Source organism: Anastrepha obliqua, unplaced genomic scaffold (genome assembly GCF_027943255.1).
Source record: "Anastrepha obliqua isolate idAnaObli1 unplaced genomic scaffold, idAnaObli1_1.0 ptg000345l, whole genome shotgun sequence".
In the NCBI taxonomy this organism is placed as follows: Eukaryota; Metazoa; Arthropoda; class Insecta; order Diptera; family Tephritidae; genus Anastrepha; species Anastrepha obliqua.
Window position 1 is genome coordinate 12,501 of NW_026562337.1, and position 7,500 is coordinate 20,000.

General features: G+C 29.9%; 2 non-coding genes and 1 pseudogene across 2 annotated transcripts in view; all 3 read right to left on the reverse strand.

The window, feature by feature from the left end:
• Nucleotides 1–782, reverse strand: part of LOC129252713 (large subunit ribosomal RNA) — a 3,987-nt gene extending 3,205 nt beyond the window's left edge. The window contains exon 1 of the ribosomal RNA XR_008583599.1: nucleotides 1–782. This exon is cut by the window's left edge and continues 3,205 nt beyond it. This is a non-coding gene — a ribosomal RNA (large subunit ribosomal RNA).
• Nucleotides 783–1,224: 442 nt separating this feature from the next.
• On the reverse strand, nucleotides 1,225–1,405 carry LOC129252715 (5.8S ribosomal RNA; annotated as a pseudogene).
• Nucleotides 1,406–1,999: 594 nt separating this feature from the next.
• LOC129252717 (small subunit ribosomal RNA) lies at nucleotides 2,000–3,990 on the reverse strand. Its single transcript, XR_008583601.1, has one exon. It is a non-coding gene; the product is annotated as a small subunit ribosomal RNA (ribosomal RNA).
• Between the last annotated feature and the right edge of the window lie 3,510 nt (nucleotides 3,991–7,500).

A 7,500-nucleotide genomic window follows, 5' to 3' on the forward strand; every position in this document is an offset into this window, starting at 1 on the left:
CGGGTCCCGAAGGTATCCTGAATCTTTCGCATTGTTAATCATATAAATGCATACAAATAAATATTAATATCATAGATATTAAATTTTTTGTAAAATTCAAAAAATGAATTTTAGCATTATATATAATAAAATCTATCAACACTTTATCAAATCATTAGTATTTATTTTATGTTAATATGCTTAAAAAGCAAATTAATTTAAATAAACTTAATATCACCAATGATCTTTTGATAAATACTTTATTATGTTAATAGATTACAATGTCCTTATATGAAAAAAATGCACATTATTTTTTTAATTATTTAATGATGAATTTTTCATAATGGATATTCAGGTTCATCGGGCTTAACCTCTAAGCAGTTTCACGTACTATTTAACTCTCTATTCAGAGTTCTTTTCAACTTTCCCTCACGGTACTTGTTTACTATCGGTCTCATGGTTATATTTAGTTTTAGATGGAGTTTACCACCCACTTAGTGCTGCACTATCAAGCAACACGACTCTTTGGAAATATCTTTCTAGTAATCATTAACGTTATACGGGCCTGGCACCCTCTATGGGTAAATGGCCTCATTTAAGAAGGACTTAAATCGTTAATTTCTCATACTAGATATTAAGATATTCCATACACTGCATCTCACATTTGACATATAGACAAAGTGACTTAGTGCTGAACTATTTTCTTTTCGCTCGCCGCTACTAAGAAAATCCTTGTTAGTTTCTTTTCCTCCCCTCATTAATATGCTTAAATTCAGGGGGTAATCCCATATGAGTTGAGGTTGTTTTAATATTCTTTTTTTATCTTCTCACAATTTAATAAAAAAATTATATCATCTTTTCATCTCTATTTTTCTTTTCTCCTTTTATATATTGTAAATATATAAAAATAATAATAATGTAAAATGAGGCAATCCTAGAATAAAAAATTTAATTTTTATGCTAGACATTCCTCCTTTTAATTACATATATAAATTATTATTTTATATATATATATAAATAATATGAAAATTTTTTGTAAAGAATACTTAGATTCAATATTTTCATCATTTCATTTTATTTGAGAGGATTTTTTTTTTAAAGAATATATAATAAATAAAATTCATTATATATCTTTATTTTTTTTGCTATTAATATTATGAATTATTTAAAATCCAATAATATACACATTTGCTTAAATTCAATTATTTTTATAAAAGAATAAGCAACTTATTTAGCATAGTCTTACAACCCTCAACCATATGTAGTCCAAGCAGTACTTTAAAATTGAATTTAATGTACATAACAGCATGGACTGCGATATGCGTTCAAAATGTCGATGTTCATGTGTCCTGCAGTTCACACGATGACGCACAGTTTGCTGCGTTCTTCATCGACCCATGAGCCAAGTGATCCACCGCTTAGAGTATTTTTTTATTTATTTTTATTTATAACAAATGTCAATTTTTTTTTGCATATATTAATTGAAAGAGTAAAATTAAATAATATTAATAATATATAAATTGATTTTCTTTCAATAATATATATCAAATATATTTAACTCTAAACATTTTTATTAAGTTGCGAATGTCTTAGTTCAACAATAATACAGTGGTGGTATTTATTATGATTCAATTATTTTGTATTTTTTTAATCATTTTATGTATATATAATAATATAATAAATATATACCACTTTTGTTATTGTGAACAAATTAACTTATCATTCAATCAAATGAATAATAAGTACAACTTTTTATTTTCATGTTTAAAGGTTTTTAAAAGAAAAAAATAAGAAAAAACATTACAAAATGTACCATCATATATTATATTTAATATGATATAATTGATGGATCACAAATTGAATGAAAAAGAATAAAAAGAATTATGGATTCAAAATAATTATATAAATTTTTTTTTTTTTTTCTTTTTTTTTTTTTTTTTTTTTTTTTCTTTTTGTTCGTTTGTTTGCTTGTCTGTTTGTTTGTTTGTTTGTTTGTTTTTCTTACGGATATGGAACACAATAATGATCCTTCCGCAGGTTCACCTACGGAAACCTTGTTACGACTTTTACTTCCTCTAAATAATCAAGTTCGGTCAACTTTTGCGAAACAACCGTGACACACGAGGCGTCACAGTGATCACGTCCGGAGACCTCACTAAATAATTCAATCGGTAGTAGCGACGGGCGGTGTGTACAAAGGGCAGGGACTTAATCAATGCGAGTTAATAACTCGCACTTACTGGGAATTCCAAGTTCATGTGAACAGTTTCAGTTCACAATCCCAAGCATGAAAGTGGTTCAGCGGTTTACCCGGACCTCTCGGTCTAGGAAATACACGTTGATACTTTCATTGTAGCGCGCGTGCAGCCCAGGACATCTAAGGGCATCACAGACCTGTTATTGCTCAATCTCGTTACTGCTAGACGCAATTTGTCCATTTAAGAAGCTAGTGTCCTTATAATGGGACAAACCAACAGGTACGACTCCACTTATATAAACACATTCAAACACTTGTACATTCAAGATGTACGCATGAAAGAAGGCTATATAAGTTTCAACATCATAATCCTGAAAGCATCTATTTAATATATTTGAGTCTCGTTCGTTATCGGAATTAACCAGACAAATCACTCCACGAACTAAGAACGGCCATGCACCACCACCCATAGATTCGAGAAAGAGCTATCAATCTGTCTTACACGCTTATGTTCGGACCTGGTAAGTTTTCCCGTGTTGAGTCAAATTAAGCCGCAGGCTCCACTCCTGGTGGTGCCCTTCCGTCAATTCCTTTAAGTTTCAGCTTTGCAACCATACTTCCCCCGGAGCCCAAAAGCTTTGGTTTCCCGGGAAGCGACTGAGAGAGCCATAGTAGTAGCTACACCCAATTGCTAGCTGGCATCGTTTATGGTTAGAACTAGGGCGGTATCTGATCGCCTTCGAACCTCTAACTTTCGTTCTTGATTAATGAAAACATCTTTGGCAAATGCTTTCGCTTAAGTTAGTCTTACGACGGTCCAAGAATTTCACCTCTCGCGTCGTAATACTAATGCCCCCAAACTGCTTCTATTAATCATTACCTCTTGATCTAAAAACCAATGAAAGTAGAACAGAGGTCTTATTTCATTATTCCATGCACAAAATATTCAGGCATTTGGAGCCTGCTTTAAGCACTCTAATTTGTTCAAAGTAATTGTACCGGCCCACAACAACACTCGATGAAGAGCACTGAAGTAGGTTTAAATAGGAGGAATATATAAAAAATACATTGTATTAATTATATATAAGAACTCCACCGGTAATACGCTTACATACATAAGGTAATGTACATACCACAATATATAGTTGTACTACCCGTATGAAGCACAAATTCAACTACGAACGTTTTAACCGCAACAACTTTAATATACGCTATTGGAGCTGGAATTACCGCGGCTGCTGGCACCAGACTTGCCCTCCAATAGGTCCTTGTTAAAGGATTTAAAGTGTACTCATTCCAATTACAGGGCCTCGGATATGAGTCCTGTATTGTTATTTTTCGTCACTACCTCCCCGAACTGGGAGTGGGTAATTTACGCGCCTGCTGCCTTCCTTAGATGTGGTAGCCGTTTCTCAGGCTCCCTCTCCGGAATCGAACCCTGATTCCCCGTTACCCGTTGCAACCATGGTAGTCCTAGATACTACCATCAAAAGTTGATAGGGCAGACATTTGAAAGATCTGTCGTCGGTACGGGACCATACGATCTGCAAGTTATCTAGAGTTCAACCAATTTAACGATCAAATGATCGCTTGGTTTTAGTCTAATAAAAGCACACGTTCCATAAGGTCCGTGTTTATATTGCATGTATTAGCTCTAGAATTACCACAGTTATCCAAGTAACTGTTAACGATCTATGGAACCATAACTGATATAATGAGCCTTTTGCGGTTTCACTTTTAATTTGTTTGTACTTAGACATGCATGGCTTAATCTTTGAGACAAGCATATAACTACTGGCAGGATCAACCAGAATAATATTTGTATTTATATATTTTTCTTTGTTTTTCATATTTGAAAATTTCATAAATTACGGTGTATATAAAAAGTAAAGGGGCGACCCCCCTTTAGCTTTTCTTATCAAAATTCAAAAACCGTTTTTTATGAAAAAGAATTTTCGTTCTCTATATTATATATTTTATATAAAAATATAAGAACGATATTTCTTCTTAATATTTGCCAATTTTCAAATAATTTATCATTCTTAATAACATTTTACTTTTTTTTCAAATGCATTTTTAATGTAATAATTTCATATATTACATAATTTTTCTCTTTGAATTGAAATTAATAATTTCATAATTCTATTTTTTAATCATAAATATATATGATTGAAAAAATTTTCTCCTCTTTTCCTTTGTTTAAAATTTAATTTTTCTTATAAATTTTTGTTTTTCTTATTTTTTTCTCTTCATCATCTGTTTAATTTCCTGTATTTATACAAGAAACAAACAGTTGAGGATAATTTCTATGTAATGCTAGTATAGAATATAAAATTTTGAATTCAAAAATTTATTTCTATTTAAACTAACTATAGAAAACCAGGAATAAAATACAATAACACCAATATGCCATAACATGTTAGTATAGAATATAGATTCTTCATATATGTATATATATTCGAAAATTTTTTCTATTTAAACTAACGTATGGAAAACCAGGAATAAAATCATAATATTACCAGTTTAATATGGCTCAAATTCGAGTTTCATATAGTTATGATTCGATTTATATGCTTCAATATCATTGGTTAGTTAACTTTTGATATTTTCATATTATATCACATGCCTTCACCGTGAGTGTTTTTTGCCATGCACACCTCACATTGTCAAAAATGTATGGGAAAAATTCATTTCAATACATTTCAGTTTGATTTGAAATGTCTTTATTATATATTTTAGTGCCAATATGCCAAGGTTATATTCCATAACTCTCTATTTAAACTAACGTATGGAAAACCAGGCATAAAATCACAATATTACCAGTTTAATATGGCTCAAATTCGAGTTTCATATAGTTATGATTCGATTTATATGCTTCAATATCATTGGTTAGTTAACTTTTGATATTTTCATATTATATCACATGCCTTCACCGTGAGTGTTTTTTGCCATGCACACCTCACATTGTCAAAAATGTATGGGAAAAATTCATTTCAATACATTTCAGTTTGATTTGAAATGTCTTTATTATATATTTTAATGGCAATATGCCAAGGTTATATTCCATAAAATGTTAGTATAGAATATAGATTCTTCATATATGTATATATATTCGAGAATTTTTTTCTATTTAAACTAACGTATGGAAAACCAGGCATAAAATCACAATATTACCAGTTTAATATGGCTCAAATTCGAGTTTCATATAGTTATGATTCGATTTATATGTTTCAATATCATTGGTTAGTTAACTTTTGATATTTTCATATTATATCACATGCCTTCACCGTGAGTGTTTTTTGCCATGCACACCTCACATTGTCAAAAATGTATGGGAAAAATTCATTTCAATACATTTCAGTTTGATTTGAAATGTCTTTATTATATATTTTAGTGCCAATATGCCAAGGTTATATTCCATAACATGTTAGTATTAGAATATAGATTCTTCATATATGTATATATATTCGAAAATTTTTTCTATTTAAACTAACGTATGGAAAACCAGGCATAAAATCACAATATTACCAGTTTAATATGGCTTAAATTCGAGTTTCATATAGTTATGATTCGATTTATATGCTTCAATATCATTGGTTAGTTAACTTTTGATATTTTCATATTATTTCACATGCCTTCACCGTGAGTGTTTTTTGCCATGCACACCTCACATTGTCAAAAATGTATGGGAAAAATTCATTTCAATACATTTCAGTTTGATTTGAAATGTCTTTATTATATATTTTAGTGCCAATATGCCAAGGTTATATTCCATAACATGTTAGTATTAGAATATAGATTCTTCATATATGTATATATATTCGAAAATTTTTTCTATTTAAACTAACGTATGGAAAACCAGGCATAAAATCACAATATTACCAGTTTAATATGGCTTAAATTCGAGTTTCATATAGTTATGATTCGATTTATATGCTTCAATATCATTGGTTAGTTAACTTTTGATATTTTCATATTATTTCACATGCCTTCACCGTGAGTGTTTTTTGCCATGCACACCTCACATTGTCAAAAATGTATGGGAAAAATTCATTTCAATACATTTCAGTTTGATTTGAAATGTCTTTATTATATATTTTAGTGCCAATATGCCAAGGTTATATTCCATAACATGTTAGTATTAGAATATAGATTCTTCATATATGTATATATATTCGAAAATTTTTTCTATTTAAACTAACGTATGGAAAACCAGGCATAAAATCACAATATTACCAGTTTAATATGGCTTAAATTCGAGTTTCATATAGTTATGATTCGATTTATATGCTTCAATATCATTGGTTAGTTAACTTTTGATATTTTCATATTATATCACATGCCTTCACCGTGAGTGTTTTTTGCCATGCACACCTCACATTGTCAAAAATGTATGGGAAAAATTCATTTCAATACATTTCAGTTTGATTTGAAATGTCTTTATTATATATTTTAGTGCCAATATGCCAAGGTTATATTCCATAACTCTCTATTTAAACTAACGTATGGAAAACCAGGCATAAAATCACAATATTACCAGTTTAATATGGCTTAAATTCGAGTTTCATATAGTTATGCTTCGATTTATATGCTTCAATATCATTGGTTAGTTAACTTTTGATATTTTCATATTATTTCACATGCCTTCACCGTGAGTGTTTTTTGCCATGCACACCTCACATTGTCAAAAATGTATGGGAAAAATTCATTTCAATACATTTCAGTTTGATTTGAAATGTCTTTATTATATATTTTAGTGCCAATATGCCAAGGTTATATTCCATAACTCTCTATTTAAACTAACGTATGGAAAACCAGGCATAAAATCACAATATTACCAGTTTAATATGGCTCAAATTCGAGTTTCATATAGTTATGATTCGATTTATATGCTTCAATATCATTGGTTAGTTAACTTTTGATATTTTCATATTATATCACATGCCTTCACCGTGAGTGTTTTTTGCCATGCACACCTCACATTGTCAAAAATGTATGGGAAAAATTCATTTCAATACATTTCAGTTTGATTTGAAATGTCTTTATTATATATTTTAGTGCCAATATGCCAAGGTTATATTCCATAACTCTCTATTTAAACTAACGTATGGAAAACCAGGAATAAAATCACAATATTACCAGTTTAATATGGCTCAAATTCGAGTTTCATATAGTTATGATTCGATTTATATGCTTCAATATCATTGGTTAGTTAACTTTTGATATTTTCATATTATATCACATGCCTTCACCGTGAGTGTTTTTTGCCATGCACACCTCACATTGTCAAAAATGTATGGGAAAAATTCATTTCAATACATTTC